The sequence below is a fragment of the Eurosta solidaginis genome, chromosome 4 (genome assembly GCF_040869045.1).
Source record: "Eurosta solidaginis isolate ZX-2024a chromosome 4, ASM4086904v1, whole genome shotgun sequence".
NCBI classification, from domain to species: domain Eukaryota; kingdom Metazoa; phylum Arthropoda; class Insecta; order Diptera; family Tephritidae; genus Eurosta; species Eurosta solidaginis.
Window position 1 is genome coordinate 176,282,336 of NC_090322.1, and position 27,856 is coordinate 176,310,191.

The following is a 27,856-nucleotide window of genomic DNA, read 5'->3' on the forward strand; positions in this document are numbered from 1 at the left end:
TTAAAATTTTTTAGAAACAGTCTAAACCTGCAGAGCGCAGGTCACGAGCCCGAAACGTTCTCGATTGTTTCATCCTCCAAACCGCACTTGGTACATCTGCTATTATAAACTTGGCCCAATTTGAGAGCACGTGACGCCAGAAAGCAGTGTCCAGTCGGAATACCCTTAATTGGCCTACAGTCTTCCCTTTTTAATGGTTCGAGTCTCATTATACTCAGTTGAGCAGAGCTCACAGAGTATATTAACTTTGATTGCATAACGTTTGGTTGTACAGGTATAAAAGAATCGAGATAGATATAGACTTCCATATATCAAAATCATCAGTATCGAAAAAAAATTCGATTGAGCCATGTCCGTCCGTCCGTCCGTTAACACGATAACTTGAGTAAATTTTGAGGTGTCTTGATGAAATTTGGTATGTAGGTTCCTGGGTACTCATCTCAGATCGCTATTTAAAATGAACGATATCGGACAATAACCACGCCCACTTTTTCGATATCGAAAATTTCGAAAAATCGAGAAAGTGCGATAATTCATTACCAAATACGCATTAAGCGATGAAACTTGGTAGGTGAGTTGACCTTATGACGCAGAATAGAAAACTAGTAAAATTTTGGACAATGGGCGTGGCACCGCCCACTTTTAAATGAAGGTAATTTAGAAGTTTTGCAAGCTGTAATTTGGCAGTCGTTGAAGATATCATGATGAAATTTGGCAGGAACGTTACTCTTATTACTTTATGTCTGCTTAATAAAAATTAGCAAAATCGGAGAACGACCACGCCCATTTTTAAAATTTTTTTTTTTAAATTAAAATTTTAAAAGAAAAGTTAATATCTTTACAGCATATAAGTAAATTATGCCAACATTCAACTCCAGTAATGATATGGTGCAACAAAATACAAAAATAAAAGAAAATTTCAAAATGGGCGTGGCTCCGCCCTTTTTCATTTAATTTGTCTAGGATGCTTTTAATGCCATAAGTCGAACAAAAATTAACCAATCCTTGTGAAATTTGGTAGAGGCTTAGCTCCTAGGACGATAACTGTTTTCTGTGAAAAAGGGCGAAATCGGTTGAAGCCACGCCCAGTTTTTATACACAGTCGACCGTCTGTTCTTCCGCTTGGCCGTTAACACGATAACTTGAGCAAAAATCGATATATCTTTACTAAACTCAGTTCGCGTACTTATCTGAACTCACTTTGTATTGGTGTAAAAAATGGCCGAAATCCGACTATGACCACGCCCACTTTTTCGATATCGAAAATTACGAAAAATGAAAAAAATGCCATAATTATATACCAAATACGAAAAAAGGAATGAAACATGGTCATTGTATTGGTCTATTGACGCAAAATATAACTTTAGAAAAAAACTTGGTAAAATGGGTGTGACACCTACCATATTAAGTAGAAGAAAATGAAAAAGTTTTGCAGGGCGAAATCAAAAGCCCTTGGAATCTTGGAAGGAATACTGTACGTGGTATTACATATATAAATAAATTAGCGGTACCCGACAGATGATGTTCTGGATCACCCTGGTCCACATCTTGGTAGATATCTCGAAAACGCCTTCACATATACAACTAAGGGGCACTCCCTTTTAAAACCCTCATTAATACCTTTAATTTGATACCCATATCGTACGAACACATTCTAGAGTCACCCCTGGTCCACGTTTATGGCGATATCTCGAAAAGGCGTTCACATATAGAACTAAGGCCCACTCCTTTTTAAAATACTCATTAACACCTTTCATTTGATACCCATATCGTACAAACAAATTCTAGTCACCCCTGGTCCACCTTTATGGCGATATCTCGAAAAGGCGTCCACCTATAGAACTAAGGCCCACGCCCTTTTAAAATACTCATTAACACCTTTCATTTGATACCCATATCGTATAAACAAATTCTAGAGTCACCCCTGGTCCACCTTTATGTCGATATCTCGAAAAGGCGTCCACCTATAGAACTAAGGCCCACGCCCTTTTAAAATACTCATTAACACCTTTCATTTGATACCCATATCGTACAAACAAATTCTAGAGTCACCCCTGGTCCACCTTTATGTCGATATCTCGAAAAGGCGTCCACCTATAGAACTAAGGCCCACGCCCTTTTAAAATACTCATTAACACCTTTCATTTGATACCCATATCGTATAAACAAATTCTAGAGTCACCCCTGGTCCACCTTTATGTCGATATCTCGAAAAGGCGTCCACCTAAGAACTTAGGCCCACTCCCTTTTAAAATTATCATTAACACATTTCATTTGATACCCATATCGTACAAACATATTCTCGAGTCAGGCCTGGTCCACCTTTATGGCGATATCCCTTAATGGCGTCCGTCTATAGATCTATGGCCCACTTCCTCTTAAAATACTCTTTAATACCTTCCATTTGATACACATGTCATACAAACACATTCCAGGGTTACCTTAGGTTCCTTTTACAACATGGTGATTCCCCTTACTTTGTCTCCACAGCTCTCAACTGAGTATGTAATGTTCGGTTACACCCGAACTTAGCCTTCCTTACTTGTTTTTAATCTACAATTGTAAGACCTTCATATATTATCTTCGGCACTTTACAGCCCACGCCTTGGGGCCACGCTCTTTCTGCTTGGTCGATCATGTGAAACTCTCGCAAATTAAAAGAGCACGTCCAAAAAGCCCAACTAATTTGGAAATTTTGCAGTACCGAAAATATTTAATATCTATAAAATGCGCTCTACCTTTACAGACTTGGTTCCAATAAGCTTTTACCAATGGCTGTTGTTATAATTTCAAAATCAAAACTCATCGACAGAGCAAATATGTGTTGAAGACACATTTTACGCTGCGATTCTATTCATTTACATAAAGGAAGTGTATACAATTTTAAAAGAAGTTTATTTTTATTTTTCCCCTTCTTGTGTCATTGTCTCGTTGCTATAAACTTTGTACGAACTTTAAAGTTTGTAGCTAATTGGTAAATCTTATAACTTTAAACGAGCAATTCTTGTTTGTTTGTATAGCCGAACGATCTCGGGAACGGCTCAACCGATTTAAAAGAAATTTTGCACAGAGATAATGTATCACCTTCTTAGACTTTCTACCTAGGTGCTGCCACTCAGAATGTTTCACAAGGTTGCCACCTATTCGAAATTTAAAAAAAAAAATTGCATGAGATATGCCGATATGGGTATCAAACGAAAGGTATTTCACTCCGCATTACAATAGGGTAATTTTTGATTGGGTTGCCATTTAGGGTTGCCACGTATTCGAAATTAAAAAAAATGCATGAGATATGTCGATATGGGTATCAAACGAAGGTATTTCACTACCCATTACAATAGGGTAATTTTTGATAGGATTGCCACCTATTCGAAATTCAAAAAAATTGCATGAGATATGCCGATATGGGTATCAAACGAAAGGTATTTCACTCCGCATTACAATAGGGTCATTTTTGATAGGGTTGCCACCTATTCGAAATTCAAAAAAATGCATGAGATATGCCGATATGGGTATCAAACGAAAGGTATTACACTCCGCATTACAATAGGGACATTTTTGAGTAGGGTTGCCGCCTATTAGAAATTAAAAAAAATTGCATGGGATATGCCGATATGGGTATCAAACGAAAGGTATTTCACTCCGCATTACAATAGGGAAATTTTTAAGTAGGGTTGCCATTTGGGGTTGCCATTTAGGGTTGCCACCTATTCGAAATTAAAAAAAAATTGCATCAGATATGCCGATATCGGTAACAAACGAAAGGTATTTCACTCCGCATTACAATAGGGTAATTTTTGAGTAGGGTTGCCATTTAGGGTTGCCGCTTATTCGAAATTCAAAAAAATTGCATGAGATATGCCGATATGGGTATCAAACGAAAGGTATTTCACTCAGCATTACAATAGGGAAATTTTTGAGTAGGGTTGCCATTTAGGGTTGCCACCTATTCGAAATTAAAAAAAATGCATGAGATATGCCGATATGGGTATCAAACGAAAGGTATTTCATTGCGCATTACAATAGGGACATTTTTGAATAGGGTTGCCATTTAGGATTGGGGTATTTAGACGAAATAGTACTCTACTTACTCATATTCTATTCAAGCTTTAAAGGAGAACATTAAAGTTAAAAATATTCGTAAAAAATCTTACACATGATTCGACTTAATTTTCTTAATTTCACACACGCTAATAAAATTGAAATGCACCATGGCGAATTCCAGCAAAATATATTTAAATGCATATTTTTGGAAAATATGAGATGAATAATTGCAATTTCTCACAGATTACTATTAGAAAGATTTCTTACCATAGCAAAAAGATATCTCACCATGGTAATTTGCTACCGTTGAACACTAGAGGTATATGTTTAATTTGAAAACCACATCTAACGATTTAGCTACTTACCAACAGATGGATGGAAGTAAGTTGACATTTAATTAAACTAACACTGATAGTTGTTATTCGTGAAATTTACAAGTTTTTGGAATGTAATAAAATTGTGAGACTTTTATAGTGTATAACTAAAAAAATATTTGAAATTAATAATTCGGCGCATGAAGATAATCGAGAAACGTTGCCGAGCACAACGAAACGTTGCCGAGCAAAGCTCGGTCACCCAGGTACTATTTTTATGATATGTACATGACCTGTGCGCTCCGTAAAAGAACTTTTTGTGATATTTATTTGCTCCCTTTGACCTTTGAAATGCGTTTAAATTTTCATATATCCTTTTGTTGCATTGTTTCTGTTTTCTGAACTATATGAATGCAGTTTCCATTGGTTTTTTGAAACTTGATCACAAAAATTCACCCGTTTCGTACGAAGCTATCAAATGATGCATTGTCATCGATATCTTAACAAGGAATGAGGTACTCGGCTTGTAGCTCAATGGGAAGTATTTGAAAAATTAATCGGAAGTTTGCATCCGATCTGTACAATTTTTCTAAATATCTAATTCCATGCGCCACCTAACCAACATTTGTTCTCACTTTGCTGCTCTTTATAGATTTTTTTATATCTCTCAATATCCCGATCCATACCTAATGTAGAAGCACTTTTTATTCTAAATATTGCATTTTAATATGGTTTTAAGCTAGTTTCAAAGGTTGAAGTTTCTAACTCACCGTGAAGTTACTTAAACCCCTATCCCAAGATTCCTAGTCTCGAATGAATTTTCTAATTATCTTGATCCGTCCCAAGTCTAGCGTATTTTTTCCGTTTGTTGCTGTGTAGCGTGCCCTGACCTAAGTGTAGGCATTCAAGTCTCTTGCTCACCGGAAAGTTACGTAAAACTCGACCGCAAAATTTACAAATTTGGAAAGTATTTTTAAATATCACACTCCCTGCGCCAACTCGCGACGAGTTTTGCTGGCTAAAGGCCGTTTTCATCATCTCTAGTTAAGTTAGAAATTAGCTGGAAGATAGCGATCTTTCAGAAAGCTTCATTTGGCAACACAGGGTAAAAATCAACAATAAATGTGACTTTTGTTTAAACTTATGCCTTACACTCAAATAAATGTTGATGCTTCATTTAGCATAGAGAAAACTAGAATTTCGAAAAATTATACTTAAGAAAACGTCCCTAAGAAGCATAACATTAAAATTTTTTAGAAACAGTCTAATATTTGTAAGTATATTATATTAAAAAATTTATTTATAGAAGTAAAGAAGTGGCGCAAGCTTCAGTTAACGGTACAATATGAGTAAATTTGGCATACCCCAGTTTCATAACGATCAACGCATTCATTCCATCAATTAAATGTTATATTGAAAACGGTGCTATTTAATTGATAATCAAGAGCTAACGCTGGTCAACATCAATCAATTCGCGTTCTGATTATTTTGCATATTGCTTTGTGCATATTTCTTAGCCAATGTTGTTACCTTTCCAAGATAAAAGATATGAAACCAAATTTTCACTTACAATTTTTGTGAGAAGTTTTAAAGTTTATGCGGACAACCTTAATAAGAGCCAACATTTAAACAGATCTACTTTGATATTGTAACGAATTTTGGGAAATCCATGTTATTATACACCTTCTGCAAACGTTCGAATCGCTAAATTGTCGAATAAATAACTCCAATATTCAGTAATGCAAACTGGTCTTTATTAGATTACTTTGAGGGTACTTCACAATAACACTTATACTTCACAATTAATTGCGTGTTTAAATCAAACTGATTCCTCAGCTTGCCCTGCTTTTATACTCTCTTCTGCCTCGTCTGCATATTTCTCCAAAGGTCTAGAGGTTGCACCTTCTAGAATATCCTGCATGGTACATGTATATTTGTAGTTTATGCGTTTCTCATAGTCCTATGCATGTGTATGTGTGAGCAACTACTTCGGCTGACGACCACATGTGTGTGTGTGTGAGATATCTTCGTTGTCTTGTACATAAGTGTTGCTAGCTTTAATGTGTACATTTATATACGAGTGGCTGCTTCATGTTTTTATTGTTGCGTGATTATTTACTAACAGCCTAGTGATGTCAACATTCGCCACAATATATTTACAAAACGTTTGACATACATATATAGGCAAGTTGAAAACTTTGCTGCCCTTTTAAGGCTAAACTATAGTTCTTATTTGCCAATAGGAAAGAGTTATTTTATAACATAATTTCTAGTTGCTGATTGCGATTTTCTGTTTAGTCGTTGAACAAAATTGTGGAAACACTATGGGATCATTTATTCTATGTTAGGTCCTCACGGACCGGTGAGTTCAACCTTACCTAAGGCCTCTTTTCCCTTAAAACTTGATCCATTATTAAAGACTTGAATGCCTTGCTAGGCATACCTGAGTTCTGTGGAACATATACATAACTATATGAACTGCTGAGTAGAATAAGACCGTTTCTTCGCTGCCGTTTCGAAAACGCTGAAAATTTATTTTTACGCTGAGATATACCCCTTTTGAAGCAATTTCTGATATAGTGCGTTTTCGAACTGAGAGCCAAGATAGATGTGATCTTCCACTCATCCCTCGATTTGTCTCCCAACTTATTACAATATCATGGTAATCCAATAAAAAAAGTAAAACCTTGGAGACAAAATAAGGGAAATCAATATGTAGGAAAATGAACCTAGGGTAACCCTGGAATGTGTTTGTATGACATGGGTATCAAATGAAAGGTATTAAAGAGTATTTTAAAAGGGAGTGGGCCATAATTCTATAGGTGGACGCCTTTTCGAGATATCGCCATAAAGGTGGACCAGGGGTGACTCTAGAATGTGTTTGTACGATACTGGTATCAAATTAAAGGTATTAATGAGGGTTTTAAAAGGGAGTGGCCCTTAGTTGTATATGTGAAGATGTTTTCGAGATATCGACCAAAATGTGAACCAGCGTGACCCAGAACATCATCTGTCGGGTACCGCTAATTTATTTATATATGTAATACCATGAACAGTATTCCTGCCATGATTCCAAGGGCTTTTGATTTCGCCCTGCAGAACTTTTTCATTTTCTTCTACTTGATATGGTAGGAGTCACGCCAATTTTACAAAGTTTTTTCTAAAGTTATGTATACTTTGCGTCAAATAACCAATCCAATCACCATGTTTCATCCCTTTTTTCGTATTTGGTATAGAATTATGGCATTTTTTTCATTTTTCGAAATTTTCGATATCGAAAAAGTGAACGTGTCGGATTTCGCCCATTTTTAATACCAAGATAAAGTGAGTTCAGATAAGTACGTGAACTAGGTTTAGTAAAGATATATCGATGTTTGCTCAAGTTATCGTGTTAACGGCCGAACGGAAGGACAAACGGTCGAAAATAGTTATCGTCATAGAAGCTATGCCCTTACCAAATTTCACAAGGATTGGTAAATTTTTGTTCGACTTATGGCATTAAAAGTATTCTATACAAATGAAATGAAAAAGTGCGGAGCCACGCCCATTTTGAAATTTTCTTTTATTTTTGTATTTTGTTGCACCATATCATTACTGGCGTTGAATGTTGACATAATTTACTTATATACTGTAAAGATATTCAATTTTACGTTAAAATGTGACTTGAACATTTTTTTTTTAAAAAGTGGGCGCGTTCTTCATCCGATTTTGCTAATTTTTATTTAGCACACATATAGTAATAGGAGTAACGTTGCTGCCAAATTTCATCATGATATCTTCAACGACTGCCAAATTGCAGCTTTCAAAACTTTTAAATTACGTTCTTTTAAAAGTGGGTGGTGCCACGCCCATTGTCCAAAATTTTACTAATTTTCTATTTTGTGTCATAAGGTCAACCCACCTACCAAGTTTCATCGCTTTATCCGTCTTTTGTAATGAATTATCGCACTTTTTCGGTTTTTCGAAATTTTCGATATCTAAAAAGTGGGCGTTTATAGTCCGATTTCGTTCATTTTAAATAGCGATATGGGATGAGTGCCCAGGAACCTGCATACATACCAAATTTAATCAAGATACCTCAAAACGTGTTAACGGACAGACGAACGGACGGACGGACGGACGGACATGGCTAAATGACTTTATTTTTTCGCCGAGATCATTTCGATATATAGAAGTCTATACCTATCTCGATTAGTTTATGCCGTTACGGATTACCGTTATGCGAACAAAATTAATATACTCTGTGAGCTCTGCTCAGCTGAGTATATAAAAACGGCAGACATTATTAAAAGAGTGCAGCTCTGGCGCAAAAGCGCTTATAGTTACCACTCGAATGCGAGTATGCGAACGAGCTAACATTCAAATGCGCATTTGAATGTGCGCATGCGCACACTTTCATACATTCAAACAATTCCATAAAAGCCAGTTCGCTAGCCGCATTTCTGTCTCTTAAATATGTTAAAACGTGGGATGAAATCAACTTTATCGGCAACAAGCAAAGCTTAGGACGTACATATCTAAGATCAGATGGATGCAGCAAATGAATTACCACCCAACTAAAGTTATTGTCGTAACGTTGTAATTATGCGACCTTACAAGTTAAGGTGTCAATGCAAAAGATTACAAACGTTTGACATGTTTAATGGAATTTGAAACAAGTGATAAGCAACAAGTTACTCATATAGTATGTAGAAGCAAAAACAAAAGTAACAACACAAACGCTGTTATTATTGCTCTACTAACTGACTAAGCTTTGTGTCTTAAAACGATGCCGCATATAACCGGTAGCATAGTTTATTTTGTTGTATGTTTCGTAGTGTAGTCGTGATATTGCTATGTTGGGAGGTTGTTTGCCTGACATGACTGGCTGGTTGGCGGGTTTCTTGATTGCTCTGTTTTTTAATTACATACCTACACCCGACCAACGTTGCGAGTTTGGCACATGACACAAACGATTGATGAGCTAGCGGTTAGTTTTGTGTACTCGTACTACTAGTCTCGCATGCTTTCCATATTTACCAGTTTCTGTGTACGAATGGGCCAGTGAGACACACAGTGTCAGCGTCAGCGATCCAATCAACTCACCTTCAATTGACGAATATGAATTTTCCAACACAATAATCTAACGGAGTCTCTAGCTTAGCTGTGCTCTTTGCTCTGTAGCAGCAAAACAATGGCTGGAACAGCATACATTTGATCTCATTGTTTGTTGTTGTTCGCCGCCGGCTGATGCATGCCATTGTAGACAAGTTTTTTTGAACTTTTTTTTATGAGGCCACATGTTGTTAAAAAATATGTTTGTATGTATGCACGTTGTGCCGTTAGTGGCCTCGTCATTGGGCATAATGGGTGTTATGGCCGTTCTAGAGAAAAAAAAAATAACGCATACAAAAGAAAAAAGTGGCCAGGGAGGGCAACCTCCATCATCATATATTAGCGCTCAACCGCCAAGGCGATTTTGGGCCTTGCGTAACAAGTCACGCCAGTCTGCCAAGTTTTACAATGGGAAAGCGGAGTGGAAGACTTCCCCTTCCCCCACTACCAAATAATGGTGCCGATAGGAATCATTTCTGAGCCAGAGTTTCTCTTTTAATTCGCATATCAACACCTAGTCACGGAAGCCTTTGGTTGCTCTTGCTTCATATCTACCTAAAGCTCGTACAGCTTATCGTTTGAAGCAGGACATTTCCATCACGGGCAGGACCATACATCTTCCGGATAATTTTTCTCTCGATTTCTCCAAGTGCAAGGACCTATGTTTTACATAACTCCGTCTTATTGAAAAATACTAGGAGCGTTGTAGGACCTAAACCACTTGCTGCTTCTAGATCTGACAGATGTATCCTAATAGGTGGAGGCTTAGCCTTGCGAGCGACAATGTTTAAGCTGTATTTTCTGACTGTAGGACCAACGAGCGCTTCCATGCCCACCCTAGCGTTAAAGTCGCAAAGTATGATTTTGATCATGAAAGGAACGATCTTCATATGTCCTTAGAGTTTTTCATGTAAGATGTCCTTATCCACTTCAGCCATGTCGACTATTGGTGCTTAAGCACATATGAACGTTATACTGAAAACGTTCGTTCAATCAATAAATTGCGCCGTTGTACATATGGTCACATTGGTAGACATCGCAGGTCCTTTGGTTCTTCTGCCTTGCCTCGTCAATTGTATTGCGGTGATGTCAGCCTTTGCCTTTACGTGGACATCAACCAGCCAAAACAGCGGGGCATCGGTACCTTCCACTGAAAGAAGCCGAACATTCTAGATGCCTATTCTTAAATGGTAGTATTGTGCCGAATATTAGCATTTGTATACATCACTATGATGCTACTAAATAAATGTACAACAACAACAAAGTGAGCAGCCATACATACATGTAAACAGCGAAGCTAACAGCAAAGAGAGTATTTCACATAGATATATGTAGGCAGCAGCTACCCTGCTAACCATGAGTGGATAAAAATTCGGGTAATCGTATACTGACGCTATCCAAAAAATTGGATAATAAGTTGGATAATTTTGTTCGGCGAGGCGCCGTTATTATCCATGGTGAAATGGGATATTTCGTGTACGTGTGATTTTACATCTCTGTCGCACTCATTTAGAACCGCCATATCAAAAATGAATAGCTGAACTGCTCTCAAAATGTCATTTTAAAGAGGCTGCATACTTTTAGGCGCTCCAGAGTTGCCAGCCCGATGATCAAATAACCTATAATGCGAATTGAAAATACCTAAAAAAATTGCAAAAACCCCACAAAATAACCAAAAACCGCCCACAAAATGTCCAAAATTTTTCATTCTATGTTTTTATTGAGAAATTATGGTTTTCAATTTAAAAACACAACAAATTAATTTTAAGGGAATATGAATAATTTGGATGTATGCATATTTTAGATATTTACAATAAAAAATATTAACAAAAATGTGTTTTAATTCATTCATCTATATATTAATACATTTCATTTTTCTTTTGGTTAGTGTTACGTTTGAGTTTTGATTTTGATTTAAAATTAAAATAAATATTTTTTCTTACTTATAATATAGATTTAATTTACTTAGTTATCATTGGCTTAAAAACTAAACTTTCAATTGAATTTAACATATACTCTTACTTTCAAAATTTTGTTATAATAATTTAAGAAAAGTTTTTTATTGAATTAAAAATAAAAATACAGATTTAAGCGCCGCAGGTTAACATAATGGTGTCATCCACAAAATCCCCAACGTCCTTGTTCTTCCACTTTCGGCATATTTGTCACAGTTTAAACCACCTTTTTTGAATTGTTACCTATTCAGTAATAAAAAAATTTTGTTAAACTTCATTAATTTTAGTAGCAATACTATAAAAAATAAGGAATTTAAGTGAAAAAGTCACGTTCCTTACAACATTACATTATTTGATCTGAAATTCGCAAATTTCGAAATTTTCGAAATAATATTTAATTGGATTACCTTTCTTTTGATGCATGTTAACATTTAAAATTCCTTAAGGATCATCAAAAAAAATTACTTTCCTTGCAACTTTACATTATTTACTCTGACTACATATTAATGTTTCCGAATTTCGCAATATTTAATTGGCTATAAGGAATTTTCCATCAAAAGAAAAGTAATTGAATTGCCATTCTTTTGATGCATTTTAACATTTTAAATTCCTTAAGGATCATCAAAAAAAATTACTTTCCTTGCAACTTTACATTATTTGCTCTCACTACAAATTAATGTTTGCGAAATTCGCAATATTTTCCAAAAAATATTTAATTGGCTATAAGGATTTTTCCATCAAAAGAAAAGTAATTGAATTACATTTCTTTTGATGCATGTTAACATTTAGAGTCCTTCAGGATAATCTAAAAAAAATTACTTTCCATCTAAAAAAAAATTACTTTCCCTACAACTTTACATTATTTACCCTGACAACTTATCCAATGATTTAAATAACTTTCCTTAAGTGAAACAGTCTCCAAACCACTCTGTCACTCACTGCATTTAACATGGGTCGATGCTCCGTTCTTCTCCAGGGCTTTCTTGAACTTGCCTGTAAAAAATTAAGGACATTAAAATTAAGGTCATTAAAAATACTTGATCAGCCAAATCATGACTTTTGCATCAAAAGTTCCACTATAAATTTATTCACATCGAACAAGTAGCAAAATAACTTGATAATCAGGTCGATATTAATACAGAAAAAATTCATTGCATTACAATAATTTGAGGAAATCTATTAGGTGGAACTTGTGATCACATTGAAGATAAAATTTGGGTTATAAAGCTGGCGTTTAAGTGTACTGAATGTCCTGCATGCGATGTGTCCCCACATGACACCCACCATCTTTTCAATTGTAATGTGAAAACTACGCATCTAACACTATTCTCCCATGTTCCACACCTGTTGAGACTACCATTTTCCTTTGTCTCCCGTTATAGGACTTTGATGACAATTAGTGAATGGCCGTGCTCATTGAATGGGCGAAGCATAGTTAACATAACTACAACATGATCCTAGAAGTATCCATAGTGGTTCTGCGTTGGCGGTCGCCTGAAGGCCGCTTAAAAAAATCACCCTTAGGCAAGGTGCACACGAAGCTACGCGTCATAGACGCTGCAGGGGAAACCTGTACGCTTTGATGCCGAACACATGTATTTGAATGGAGAGCTGCATACGAGGCGTCAGCTGCATGAAAGCGATAAAGCATGAAATTTTCGTGTAGCTAAGCGTACAGCTATGTTGGTCGCTGAGCGTACGTACGCTTGAAAAAAAGGAAGAACAAGATATTTTTTAACATTTTTTTGTATGCATATTTGTGTAATTAGTTAAAAAATGTTACATTAGTTAATAAAAGTGCGTGAAAGGTATATTACCAAAGCGAAAAAGAGTATTAAACACCACAACAGCTTGGTTAGACATTGTTGAAGCGTTTAAAAGGCTAAAAAGTGTTGGAAACTAGAAATAACCCTTTTCTCTAGTCCACGGTGGTTTAAAATTGCATTTCATAATTTACAAAGGCACGGGGATGGAAACAACGTTTAATACCTATTTTCCTTTGGTTTCGGGGACGGATATAGCTGAAGAAATTTAATTTTTTTTTTCAATAATTGTTTGCTTTTTGTAGCGACGCTCGAAAGTAGCTTCGTGGGCAGATCTTGAGGCGTAGAGAAATTGTAGCTATATGAAATATCTTGTACGCGTCTATGAAGCGTAGCCTCGTGTGCACCTTGCCTTAATCAGATTATGCTACGCTTCACATTTTTACAAACTTTTGTGCTGTGCTTCTGTTGCTATAAAGATATAGTGAAAACTTTCCTTTTTAATTTTATATACAATCAACTTTTGTATAATTGCAATTATACAGTATAAATTAATTTGTTTATTTTTTTTGGAAATATTTTTTTTTGTAGCGACGCATATCTTGAAGCGTAGAAGAATTGTACCTACATGAAATATCGTGTACGCGTGGATGACGCGTAGCCTTAGGCGAGGTGCACACGAGGCTACGCGTCATAGACGCTGCAGGCGAAATTTGTACGCTTTGATGCCGAACACATGTATTTGAATGAAGAGCTGCATACGAGGCGTCAGCTGCATGAAAGCGACAAAGCATGAAATTTTCGTGTAGCTGAGAGTACAGCAATGTTGGTCGATGAGCGTACGTACGCTTGAAAAAAAGGAAGAACAAAATATTTGTTTACATTTTTTTGTATGCAAATTTGTGTAATTAGTTAAAAAATGTTACTTTAGTTAATAAAAGTGCGTGAAAGGTATATTAACAAAGCGAAAAAGAGTATTAAACAACACAACAGCTTGGTTAGACATTGTTGAAGCGTTTAAAAGGCTAAAAAGTGTTGGAAACTAGAAATCACCCTTTTCTCTAGTCCGCGGTGGTTTAAAATTGCCTTTTATAATTTACAACGGCACGGGGATGCAAACAGCGTTTAATACCTATTTTCCTTTGGTTTCGGGGACGGATACAGCTGAAGAAATTAAATTTTTTATTTTTTTCAATAATTGTTTGCCTTTTTGTAGCGACACTCGAAAGTAGTTTCGTGTGCAGATCTTGAGGCGTAGAGAAATTGTAGCTATATGAAATATCTTGTACGCGTCTATGACGCGTAGCCTCGTGTGCACCTTGCCTTATGTGCACCTTGCCTCAGTGCGCATAATCCCCTGATAATTCACGAAACACACTTCGGGCTTATTGGGGTACCCGCAATATTTTTGAGGATGGTAATTTACAAGCGATCATCTGCAAGCAGCAAACAATTCAACTTCAAGAGAATCCAAGTTGTTTATTTTGTATAAAAATGTTAATGCAATAAAATTATGTTACGTTTATTTAATAGGGAGGCAAAAGCTCGCCTATTACCCTCGAAAGTGTTGGCGTTAAGTATGTTACCCCAAGAAAATACTGTGATGTCATTTATTTGATCCTGTTGGCAAACAAAGAATGTGGACATACATATTAAAAGAAACTGTTTGTGAATTAATTTAGGTAATTCTATACAACAGCATGAACCTATAAATACAAGTCCAAAAATATCGGAAGATGTATCAAAAGATGCGTCTTGGACCCAGAATGGGAATTCAAAAACGGAAAACAAAATTGTGAGTTGTTCAAAAGATGGTAATTCTATACGGAAGCATGACACTCTTAATACACGTCCAATAATATCGTGAAGGGTGTCAAAAAACGCTGGCCGATCCCCCAAAGGGGTGCAATCAAAATTTAATCCGTGCAAAATCCCTTTGTACACAAAATTATTTCCTGTGTACACCAACATTACAACGACCACACGAAAAGTTGCAATTTCTTTTGCAAGTATCTCTTCACAGACTCAAAATTTGTGGTTTTATATTCGCGTTTCTGGGTCCAGGACTCATATTTTGCTACACCGGTGTGGAGACCAAAACTAAAACGCGCAAATCACATATGTTCACAATTTTTTTTTTGTGGGTACAACAACATTACAACACCCACATGAAAATCACCATCTTCAATTGCAAATATCTCCGGACGGAGATAAAATTTTTCTTTTCCGCCTTCGGATATTGTTGTCGAGGTCAATACGCGTCTTTTGACACGTCTCTCGATATTTTTGGACGCTATTACCTGTGTCATTCTGTCGTACAGAATTACCAAAAGATGCGTCTTGGACCCAGAATGCGAATCCGAAAACGGAATACAAAAATTTTGAGTCGTTGAAATGATGCCAATTCTATACGAAAGCATAACACTCTTAATTCATGTCCAAAAATATCGGGAAGGGTGTCAAAAAACGCTGGCCGGTCCCCCAATGGGGTGCAATCAAAATTTAATCCGTGCAAAAAAACCCTTTTTACACAAAATTATTTCCTGTGTACACCAACATTACAACAACCACACAAAAAGTTGCAATTTCTTTTGCAAGTATCTCTTCACAGACTCAAAATTTGTGTTTTTATATTCGCGTTTCTGGGTCCAAAACGCATATTTTGATACATCTCCCGATATTTTTGGACGTTTATTTAGTGTTTGGTTGTTGTTGTAGCACTGATTTATTTAGAGTGTATAGAATTACCTAAATTAATTAACATACATATCTTTAAATATGTCCACATTCTTTTTCTTTGTCAACAAGATCATAAACAAATAACACCATAGTATCTGCTTGTTACCCCAAGCAGACTAACACTTTCGAGGGTGGTATAAAAAGGAGAGCGTTTCCTCCCGTATTAAATAAGCGGAACATAATAGCTATTTATTTCACATTTTTATAAAAAAAACAATTTTCTTTAGCTCACAACTGCTAAAAATAGTCAAAAAATATCGGGAGAGGTGTCAAGAGGAACTCAAAACAACGAATCTGAAAGCGGAAATTGAAAATTTTATATCTGTGCAGAGATATTTTTAGTTAAAGTTGGCATTTTTCATGTGATTATTGTAATGTTGTTGTTCACAGGAAAACATTTTATGTACGAAAGGAATTTGCACTGATTTAATTTTAATTCCACCTCCTTGGTGGTAATGTTTTATAAGCGCGGCCGAAGGCCAAAATTCTATGGATCACACCGCCGGTTTCGGAGGGACCAGGGGTTTTCGTTAATACATTTTGGGTAACTGCAAATATCTCTGCACAGATATAAAATTTTCAATTTCCGCTTTCAGATTCGTTGTTCTGAGATCAAAGCGCTTCTATTGACACCTCTCCCGATATATTTTGACTAGTTTTAGCAGTTGTGTGCTAAAGAAAAGAATTACCAGCAAAAATTGTGCCATCAAACATATGTATGTATATAACTACATACCCATATTATGGTGATCAAAAACAAAGTCAGTCCTGCGTTGGACGAACAAAACTTCAACTAATTTGGCTATCACCATAATACCCGCATTTACTCAGAACCATTCATATTATGACGACACCAAACAATATTCCTGATCTCTGTCAGGTCCATAATATGTAACACTGATTTGGTACCTTCATAATAAGGGTAAGTTCTGCAATATATTTCCAAACTTGCACTGCTACAACAACAAAAAAGTTAGTTATACTAAAATACCTAAACATTTACTTACCTCGGATAATCCAACGTGGAAGTGGCGTCTTGGAGAAGCCCTTTTGTGGCTGATGAAAGCTGGAGATTTTTTTTTTTTTTACGTTCGCCCGTTTTTCTTTAGCGAATCCCGAATTACTGCGCGAAAATAATGTCGCACACTTTTCTGTTATATTTTTTTTTTTTTTTTAATGTTCTTACTCACTTGAACACTTGTAAAATTCATTTTTATTAAATTCTTTCGCAATGAGACGCGTTTTGCTTAAAAAATTTACATAAATGGTGGCGAAATCTATAGTATCTTATTGTTTCATTCCTACATCATACTACTGTTTCATTCGCACATATTAGAAATTTACCACAATTATGAAAAATGTCCCACAAATGTGAGTTGGTGTTAGTTGTGTCCAAAAAGAAATTGAGATAGTGTTGGTTTTTGAGGTGAAAATAGCAAAATGTGGTTAGCCATGGTTAGCAGGGTGGTTAGCAGGGTAAGAGCAGAAATTATTACTCACACATATACAGGCAAATAACTAGAAGACAAGCGTGGATATCAGATATATAAAGAAGAAATAACCCTGCTAACCATGAGTGGATAAAAAATCGGGTAATCGTATACTGACGATATCCAAAAAATTGGATAATAAGTTGGATAATTTTGTTCGGCGAGGCGCCGATATTATCCATGGTGAAATGGGATATTTCGTGTACGTGTGATCTTCCATCTCTGTCGCACTCATTCAGAACCGCCATATCAAAAACGAATAGCTGAACTGCTCTCAAAATGTCATTTTAAAGAGGCTGCATACTTTTATGCGCTCCAGAGTTGCCAGCCCGATGATCAAATAACCTATAATGCGAATTGAAAATACCTAAAAAATTCCAAAAACCCCACAAAATAACCAAAAACCGCCCACAAAATGCCCAAAATTTTTCATTCTATGCTTTTATTAAGAAAATATGGTTTTCAATTTAAAAACACAACAAATAAATTTTAAGGGAATATGAATAATTTAGATGTATGCATATTTTAGATATTTACAATAAAAAATATTAACAAAAATTCCTTTTAATTCATTCATCTCTGTATTAATACATTTCATTTTTCTTTTGGTTAGTGTTACGTTTGAGTTTTGATTTTGATTTAAAATTAAAATAAATATTTTTTCTTACTTATAATATAGATTTAATTTAATTAGTTATCATTGGCTTAAAAACTAAACTTTCAATTGAATTTAACATATACTCTTACTTTCAAAATTTAGTCATAATAATTTAAGAAAAGCTTTTTATTGAATTAAAAATAAAAATACAAATTTAAACGCCGCAGGTTAACATAATGGTGTCATCCACAAAATCCCCAACGTCCTTGTTCTTCCACTTTCGGCATATTTGTCACAGTTTAGACCTCCTTTTTTGAATTGTTACCTATTCAGTAATAAAAAAATTTTGTTAAACTTCATTAATTTTAGTAGCAATACTATAAAAAATAAGGAATTTAAGTGAAAAAGTCACGTTCCTTACAATATTACATTATTTGATCTGAAATTCGCAAAATTTTCGAAATATTATTTAATTGGCTCTATGAAAGCAATTGGATTACCTTTCTTTTGATGCATGTTAACATTTAAAATTCCTTAAGGATCATCAAAAAAAATTACTTTCCTTGCAAATTTACATTATTTGCTCTGACTACATATTAATGTTTCCGAATTTCGCAATATTTAATTGGCTATAAGGAATTTTCCATCAAAAGAAAAGTAATTGAATTGCCATTCTTTTGATGCATTTTTACATTTAAAATTCCTTAAGGATCATCCAAAAAAATACTTTCCTTGCAACTTTACACTATTTGCTCTGACTACATATTAATGTTTGCGAAATTCGCAATATTTTCCAAAAAATATTTAATTGGCTATAAGGAATTTTCCATCAAAAGAAATGTAATTCATTAGAGTTCCTTCAGGATAATCTAAAAAAAATTACTTTCCATCTAAAAAAAACTACAACTTTACATTATTTACCCTGACAACTTATCCAATAATTTAAATAACTTTCCTTAAGTGAAACAGTCTCCAAACCACTCTGTCACTCACTGCATTTAACATGGGTCGATGCTCCGTTCTTCTCCAGGGCTTTCTTGAACTTGCCTGTAAAAAATTAAGGACATTAAAATTAAGATCATTAAAAACACTTGATCAGCCAAATCATGACTTTTGCATCAAAAGTTCCACTATAAATTTATTCACATCGAACAAGTAGCAAAATAACTTGATAATCAGGTCGATATTAATACAGAAAATTTTCATTGCATTACAACAGGGATGCACCTTAACGTTAAGCTAATCGTTTATCAAAAAATTTCCACCGTTTCCGCTGAAACACTTCGAAATATTATCGATAAAGAAATTATCAAGATAAATTGTATCTCGTTTTTAACCGAAACGAAAAGCTTTCGTTAACGTTAAAAACGTTAACAAAAACGTGATACTTTATGTTTGAATTGTGCTGGCAATGCTATAGCCATGGTGAAGCCGTAAGGTGGTAACAGCGAGCGGACATACACACACAAACTCCATGTAGTTTGTTTGTGTAATTCGTTGGTGGTAATGTCAAAAATACTCTGAGAAATGTTCGTACTGTCAAAATTCATGAGAAAAGTTGCAGTCAGCTTGGCTAATGCTTTCACCTTTAATGACTCTGCCACCAATCAGCTTTGCCAGCATAGTTTGAAATTAATAATCAACATAAACGATCTGATTTCGTTTTGATATGGCAGAAAACGAAACGAAATCATTTCGTTAATTTGATTCTTAACGTTAATAAACGAAACGAAATGACTTTGTTTCGTTTATTAACGTTAATTATCGTAACGAAATGATATCGGTTCGTTGGTTAAGCATGCCTGCATTACAATAATTTGAGGAAATCTTTTAGGTGGAACTTGTGATCACATTGAAGTTAAAATTTGGGTTATAAAGCTAGCGTTTAAGTGTACTGAATGTCCTGAATGCGATGTGTCCCCACATGACACCCACCATCTTTTCAATTGTAATGTGAAAACTACGCATCTAACACTATTCTCGCATGGTCCATACCTGTTGAGACTACCATTTTCCTTTGCCTCCCGTTATAGGACTTTGATGACAATTTGTGAATGGCCGTGCTCATTGAATGGGCGAAGCATAGTTAACATAACTACAACATGATCCTAGAAGTATCCATAGTGGTTCTGCGTTGGCGTTCGCCTGAAGGCCGCTTAAAAAAATCACCCTTAGTCTAACATCGAATTGGGAATCAAAATAAAAACCTGAAACCTTTCAGCATTTGTGTGTATACAGCAAAATCAAACCAATTAGAAAAACCACTTGCAAAAGTCATTTCTAGCTCAAATCCATGTGAAACCCCAAAAATTTGGAATGGGGTGAAGCACTGTTAACACAACAAAATACATTTTGGATAAAACAATGACAAAATAATTGACTATTTGCTGTTTCAGCAGTTTGTTTATTATTTTGCCATAACAGCTGATTTGAGCAATCTTACCTCGTGTTCCAATGGTACACGAACCAGATACGGATAGAGATTTAACAAGCAAATGCAACAACAATGTACCATTGGCACACGAGGTTAGTGTTCTCGTAGGCAAGGTGCAGACGAGGCTACGCGTCATCCACGCGTACACGATATTTCATGAAGCTACAATTCCTCTACGCTTCAAGATCTGCATACGTAGCTACTTCCAAGCGTCGCTATAAAATGAAAAATATTTCTAAAAAAAATTAAACAAATTAATTTATGCTGTATAAAACAAAAGTTGATTGTGTATTAAATTAAAATCGAAAGTTTTCACCGCCGCGCATAAGTGAAAAAAAGAACTTTAGCAAGTTTGCAAACGAAAAATTGTAAACATCTTCTTCTTGCTCTTTTCTAGGCGTATTTACGCCTAGCGACCAAAATTGCTGTACGGCTAGCTACACATGAAACTTTCATGCTTTGTCGCTTTCATGCAGCTGACGCCTCGTACGCAGCTCTTCATCCAAGTACATGTGTTCGACATCAAAGCGTACAGATTTCGCCTTCAGCGTCTATGAAGCGTAGCCTCGTGTGCACCTTGCCTTAATCAGATTATGCTACGCTTCATATTTTTACAAACTTTTGTGCTGTGCTTCTGTTGCTATAAAGATATAGTGAAAACTTTCCTTTTTAATTTTATATACAATCAACTTTTGTATAATTGCAATTATACGGTATAAATTAATTTGTTTATTTTTTTTAGAAATATTTTTTTTTTGTAGTGACGCATATCTTGAAGCGTAGAAGAATTGTACCTACATGAAATATCGTGTACGCGTGGATGACGCGTAGCCTTATGTGCACCTTGCCTAAGTGCGCATAATCCCCTGATAATTCACGAAACACACTTTGGGCTTATTGGGGTAAACGCAATATTTTTGAGGATGGTAATTTACAAGCGATCAGCTGCAAGCAGCAAACAATTCAACTTCAAGAGAATCCAAGTTGTTTATTTTGTATAAAAATGTTAAATAAATAAAATTGTTACGTTTATTTAATACGGAGGCCTCGAAAGTGTTGGCGTTAAGTATGTTACCCCAAGAAAATACTGTGATGTCATTTATTTGATCCTGTTGACAAACAAAGAATGTGGACATACATATTAAAAGATACTGTTTGTGAATTAATTTAGGTAATTCTATACAACAGCATGAACCTATAAATACAAGTCCAAAAATATCGGAAGATGTATCAAAAGATGCGTCTTGGAGCCAGAATGGGAATCCAAAAACGGAAAACAAAAATTGTGAGTTGTTCAAAAGATGGTAATTCTATACGAAAGCATGACACTCTTAATACACGTCCAATAAACGCTGGCCGGTCCCCCAAAGGGGTGCAATCAAAATTTAATCCGTGCAAAATCCCTTTGTACACAAAATTATTTCCTGTGTACACCAACATTACAACAACCACACAAAAAGTTGCAATTTCTTTTGCAAGTATCTCTTCACAGACTCAAAATTTGTGTTTTTATATTCGCGTTTCTGGGTCCAAGACGCATATTTTGATACATCTCCCGATATTTTTGGACGTTTATTTAGGGTTTGGTTGTTGTTGTAGCACTGATTTATTTAGAGTGTATAGAATTACCTAAATTAATTAACATACATATCTTTAAATATGTCCACATTCTTTTTCTTTGCCAACAAGATCATAAACAAATGACACCATTGTATCTGCTTGTTACCCCAAGCGGACTAACACTTTCGAGGGTGGTATAAAAAGGCGAGCGTTTCCTCCCGTATTAAATAAGCGGAACATAATAGCTATTTATTTCACATTTTTATAAAAAAAAAACAATTTTCTTTAGCTCACAATTGCTAAAACTAGTCAAAAAATATCGGGAGGTGTCAAGAGGCGCCTTTGAACTCAGAACAACGAATCTGAAAGCGGAAATTGAAAATTTTATATCTGTGCAGAGATATTTTTAGTTAAAGTTGGCATTTTTCATGTGATTATTGTAATGTTGTTGTTCACAGGAAAACATTTTATGTACGAAAGGAATTTGCACTGATTTAATTTTGATTCCACCTCCTTGGTGGTAATTTTTTATAAGCGCGGCCGAAGGCCAAAATTCTATGGATCACACCGCAGGTTTCGGAGGGAGCAGGGGTAATTTTTCGGGTTTTCGTTAATACATTTTGGGTAACTGCAAATATCTCTGCACAGATATAAAATTTTCAATTTCCGCTTTCAGATTCGTTGTTCTGAGTTCAAAGCGCTTCTATTGACACCTCTCCCGATATATTTTGACTCGTTTTAGCAGTTGTGTGCTAAAGAAAAGAATTACCAGCAAAAACTGTGCCATCAAACATATGTATAACTACATACCCATATTATGGTGATGAAAAACAAAGTCAGTCCTGCGTTGGACGGACAAAACTTCAACTAATTTGGCTATCACCATAATACCCGCATTTACTCAGAATCATTCATATTATGACGACACCAAACAATATTCCTGATCCCTGTCAGGTCCATAATATGTAACACTGATTTGGTATCTTCATAATAAGGGTAAGTTCGGCAATATATTTCCAAACTTGCACTGCTACAACAACAAAAAAGTTAGTTATACTAAAATACCTAAACATTTACTTACCTCGGATAATCCAACGTGGAAGTGGCGTCTTGGAGAAGCCCTTTTGTGGCTGATGAAAGCTGGAAATTTTTTTTTTGAACGTTCGCCCGTTTTTCTTTAGCGAATCCCGAATTATTGCGCTAACATAATGTCGCAAACTTTTCTGTTATATTTTTTTTTTTTTTTTAATGTTCTTACTCACTTGAACACTTGTAAAATTCATTTTTATTAAATTCTTTCGCAATGAGGCGTTTTGCTTAAAAAAATTTACATAAATGGTGGCGAAATCTGTAGTATCTTATTGTTTCATTCCTACATCATACTACTGTTTCATTCGCACATCTTAGAGATTTACCACAATTATGAAAAATGTCCCACAAATGTGAGTTGGTGTTAGTTGTGTCCAAAAAGAAATTGAGATAGTGTTGGCTTTTGAGGTGAAAATATCAAAATGTGGTTAGCCATGGTTAGCAGGGAAATAAGAAGCTGTTCGCGAAAAGCTAAACATTAGGAGAAATATGCGAACGAGGCAACAGAGGGTATAAAAGCAGCGCAAGCTGAGAAAGAAACAATCAGTTTGATTTGAAACACGATTTTGGTGAAGCAGGCGAGTATTGTGATTGTAGGGTAGTGCTCCCAAAGTAGTCTAAATAAAGAAAATTCTGCCATACGGAAATTTGAGTTATTTATTCGACAGTTCAGTGATTCGAACGTTAACAAAAGGATCGTTTATTTACTTGTTTCATTAGTAGGTGTTTCTACATAGCGGGTCACACAACCAGTGCATAACCCATTTACGATATTTGGATTTTAGGCACCTCGTACTACCTACCGCGGCTAACCGACAGAAGCGAAAAGACAGCTTTTTACTCAAAAAGTCCAATCTGAGCAAATGCTCGCTTTTTATGCACCAGACTCTGTAATAAAATATCAAGCAGCGGGTTGGTGGTTTAGAATATACCCACGGCAGGTATGACTGGCATAAGAGGCGACTACACTGCACAAATGATTCAAGCGGAGATGTAGTGCAACCCTTTCAAGGGGTGGCTATCGCAATTTATAAATTCTCTAAACCAATTGTCAACCTCAACTACACATGATGAATCCTGTTTCTTTAGCAGGCGAGACTCTGGCGACCCCACATTCCTAATAAAAGTATAGGTGGTGGGCAGTGCTAACAACAACAAGTACATAAAATATAATTTTTTCTTAGAACTGAAGATGATTAGCGTTTCTAACATTTTACGATTTATCCATATAATAATAAATAACAACTGTTTAACTTTTGATCAAAAATATGTGTCTTAAGACCCAATGTGCATTATTGACTTGACTTCTCGGCGGCATTTGGTTGTGTTGGTGCAAGCCCGCATTCATGTTTAGAAAGAAATTCTCTTTTCTTACTTGACTTGGCAACTAACTCGTACTTTCATCATACACATCACCAGTTGCTGGAATTGTTGTTGTGGCTGGTGCGCTTGCTTATGCTGTGTTTTTTTAGGCGACTGCCTTTATTGGTATCATCATTCCATTGGCATTGCTCGAATTTGCTGTTGCTGATGTTGATGTTCTTGTTGTTGTAGGTGCTGATCATATTGTCTTTGGTGGTATTTATTATAATTTTGAACTGCGCCAACAACACAAGCAACAGAAAATGCCGAGAGTAAGAGAAGATTTAAGAAAAATGTGTATTAGAATGGGGGATTCTTGTTCAAATCGGATGGATTTTGTAAGGACAAGAGCACTGGTAGTTGATTTGTTTTGCTGTGATTTTGTTGAGCTTCCGACATATTATAAAATTTCTCTTTGTAGTAATGATATTTCGTCTTCGTTTTTCATGTCTGGTTCCTCGTTCTCTGGGAACCAATAATTACCCTAAAGATGGCAAGATGCCGAAATTGAATCATCGAGTATTTTAGAAACGGCTCCACCGATTTGGATTATATCTGTGATGATAATCTATAATCGCCTAAGTCCTTTCCATCTAAACGCAGCTAGCATCTCCAATTGTACCACTCTTCTAATTCGTGGTTTCCCAATTGTTTGTATGCGGTAGATTGATCACTGATCTTCTTCACAACTTTGTACGGGCCTTCCCAACTGCACCGCAATTTGGATGGAACACCTTTCCGCCGGTGAGAGTTGTATATCAGTACCAAATCTCCCTTCAAGAAACCTTCCGAATTCTTGTTCTCGTCGTACCTGTGTTTCATCGTACTACTCATTACCCTGGTTCGTTCCCTCACACTCTGTTGTTTGGCCAATGAACTACTTCGTGGAGCTTGCGCTTGACGGATTTGCTTCGCATAATCAATATCGTTCCGACGCTTCACGACAGTAGTGTGCCCTGGCTTGAAACCACCCTTGCATTCTTTCTGCGAAATTTTTCGTTTTAGTGCGTCCGTTAGGGCTTTTCAATGCCAGTGTTTGTCTCACAGGTACCTGCGGTTTTGATTTGTTTGGCCCATTTGTTCCATCAACCTTTGTTCGATCTACTTTCCTTGACTTTCGTGGTCTCTGTCGAATCTCCTCCACCAGCATTCTCTTACTGCTGCACCCTTTTTCCAAACTGAAGTTAAGCGGCACATCCTGGTTCTCATAACGCATCACCCTTCTCTGCATATCGATCTTGATGTGATGGTCAACCAAGAAGTCCACTCCCAATATGACTTCATCAACAATCTCTGCCACAATGAATTTGTGTAGAACCATGACCTTCCCAATTAAGACTTCACATATCACTTCTCCCTGGACTTTTTTATACTCGCCTGTGACCGTACGCAACCTTGCTCCAGGTAATGGCTTTACTCTCCTATTGACCAAATCAGATCGGATTAAGGAGTGAGATGCGCCCGTATCTACAGTCAGTACACGCTCCTTGCCATCCAGCTTTCCTTTGACGGCAAGACTGCTCGATTTTCTACCAATTTGCGACACAGATATCACAGGACATTCAATAGCTGGAGCTAGCTCTCGATCTTTACATCTTACTCGCTCTTTCTCATCCCTTCCAGCTTTGTTATTAAAACCACTCATGCTGTTGCACCCTCTAGGATCAATATCGCAATGACGTGCAATGTGACCGGGCTTCCCGCATTTGAAGCATTTGATAACTCTCTCACTCCGCTTTTGCGATGCTTTCAACGCCTCCAATATTGCGTCTACCCACTCTGGCCTTTCTACTTCCACACGGCGTACTTTGAAAACTGGCTTACACAAAAGCGACGCTGTTTCCTGAATCAGAGCTTGTGAAACCGTTTCTGCGAATGTTGGCTTTGGGTTTGCGTATGAAGCTCGCTTTGTTTCGACGTCCCGTATGCCATTTATAAAGCTGTGAATCTTTACCCTTTCAGTGTATTCCACGAGTGCGCCCGCATTCGCTAAATGTGCCAGCTTTTCAAAATCCGACGCAAACTCTTGCAATGTTTCACCAGGCCTCTGGAAGTGGTTCAGTAACTCCATTTGGTATATCTGTCTCCTATGCTCAGTTCCGTATCGTCTTCCTAGAGCGCCCATCAATGCTTCATGACAGTTCCGTTCGCCCTCTGGAATGGTTTGTAAAATCTCAGCTGCAGGCCCTTTCAATGCCATGAACAGTGGCCAAAAGGCCTGGAACCGTCAAAGGATGGTGTTTTTACCTTTGGATTACTCGTTGAAAGTGCTGGGCGATTTAGTTGCAACTGCTCGATACGTCCTCTCAGAGCATCCACCTCGGCCTCGATTTTTTTCTCAAACTGTAAAATTTTTGTATCTTGCGCCTCCAACTTCGAAGAAATACGTCCTTCTTGCTTTTCCAGTTGAGCAGAGATCTGCGATGATATCTGTGCTGAAATTTGCGCCGACATTTCGGATATACGTGCCTCCTGTGCTTCCATCTTGGATGTTATATGGTTCTCCTGGGATTCTAGTTGTGATGACATGTTGGTGGATATTTGTGATGACATTTCGGACATTTGTGCCGATATTGCAGCCAATATCATGTTCAGGTCTGTGTTCGCCATTGTCTGCGGTGTTTCATTTTTCTGCTCCAATTTTGTTGTCCCATCGCCACCAAGATGAAAGACATACTCTTCCACGTCAATTCCATCTAATTCCATTGCCTGTCGTAGTCGTTCCTGAAGTTCTAGTTTAATGCCGGTTGTATTCAATCCACGGCTCTCCAACTCCTTCTTCAGTTGCTGGATCTTAAATTCACTTAACTTTGCCATGTCCAAGTTGTATTCGAAATCTCCAGAATTTATTCAACAATCCCACTTCTGACAACAATTGTAACGAATTTACTGCAAATCCTCTTATTAGCAACCTTCGGCTGAGTTCGAATCACTAAACTGTTGAATAAATAACTCCAATATTTAATAATGCAGAATGGCCTTTATTCAAGTACTTTCAAAATAACACTTCTATTGCTCGCCAGATAGCGTGCTTAATCGAAACTGATTATCGCGCCTCTACTGTTGCTGCTTTTATACTGTGTGATTTCCTCTTTGCATCTTCTAGGCGCTTCAAGAATTTACTTAATTAATGGTATATACTTATAACCACAGATGCACGTGTGTAGCTCTCATATGCGCATGTATTTGTGAGCGACACTTCCACAATTACAATTGCATACTTTTGGGAGCATCTGAGATAAGATATCTGCATGTGTTTGTGCGTTGCTTCTCCGCTGCGTGTACGTACTAGAGGTTTACGCCGATCACTTTATCGGCGGCGGCGGCGTAGGCGGCGCGCCGGCGTACGCCGCTGTTCTTACTTTAAAAGCTTAATTTTTCTATTTAAAAAAATAATATTTAGGAAAGGTTTTG

At 36.5% G+C, this 27,856-nt stretch overlaps 1 protein-coding gene and 2 long non-coding RNA genes across 6 annotated transcripts in view; 1 reads left to right on the forward strand and 2 right to left on the reverse strand.

The window, feature by feature from the left end:
- The window catches only part of sn (fascin domain-containing protein singed), a 166,654-nt gene that overhangs the window by 61,191 nt on the left and 77,607 nt on the right, over positions 1-27,856 (forward strand). The window lies entirely within an intron of this gene.
- Positions 11,295-17,327, reverse strand: LOC137248349 (uncharacterized). Its single transcript, XR_010952159.1, has 3 exons — positions 16,917-17,327; positions 12,275-12,400; positions 11,295-11,650 (listed from the first exon to the last, which is right to left on the reverse strand). It is a non-coding gene; the product is annotated as an uncharacterized lncRNA (long non-coding RNA).
- On the reverse strand, positions 17,825-20,444 carry LOC137250701 (uncharacterized). The gene is made up of 3 exons (XR_010953047.1): positions 19,993-20,444; positions 18,919-19,044; positions 17,825-18,322 (listed from the first exon to the last, which is right to left on the reverse strand). It is a non-coding gene; the product is annotated as an uncharacterized lncRNA (long non-coding RNA).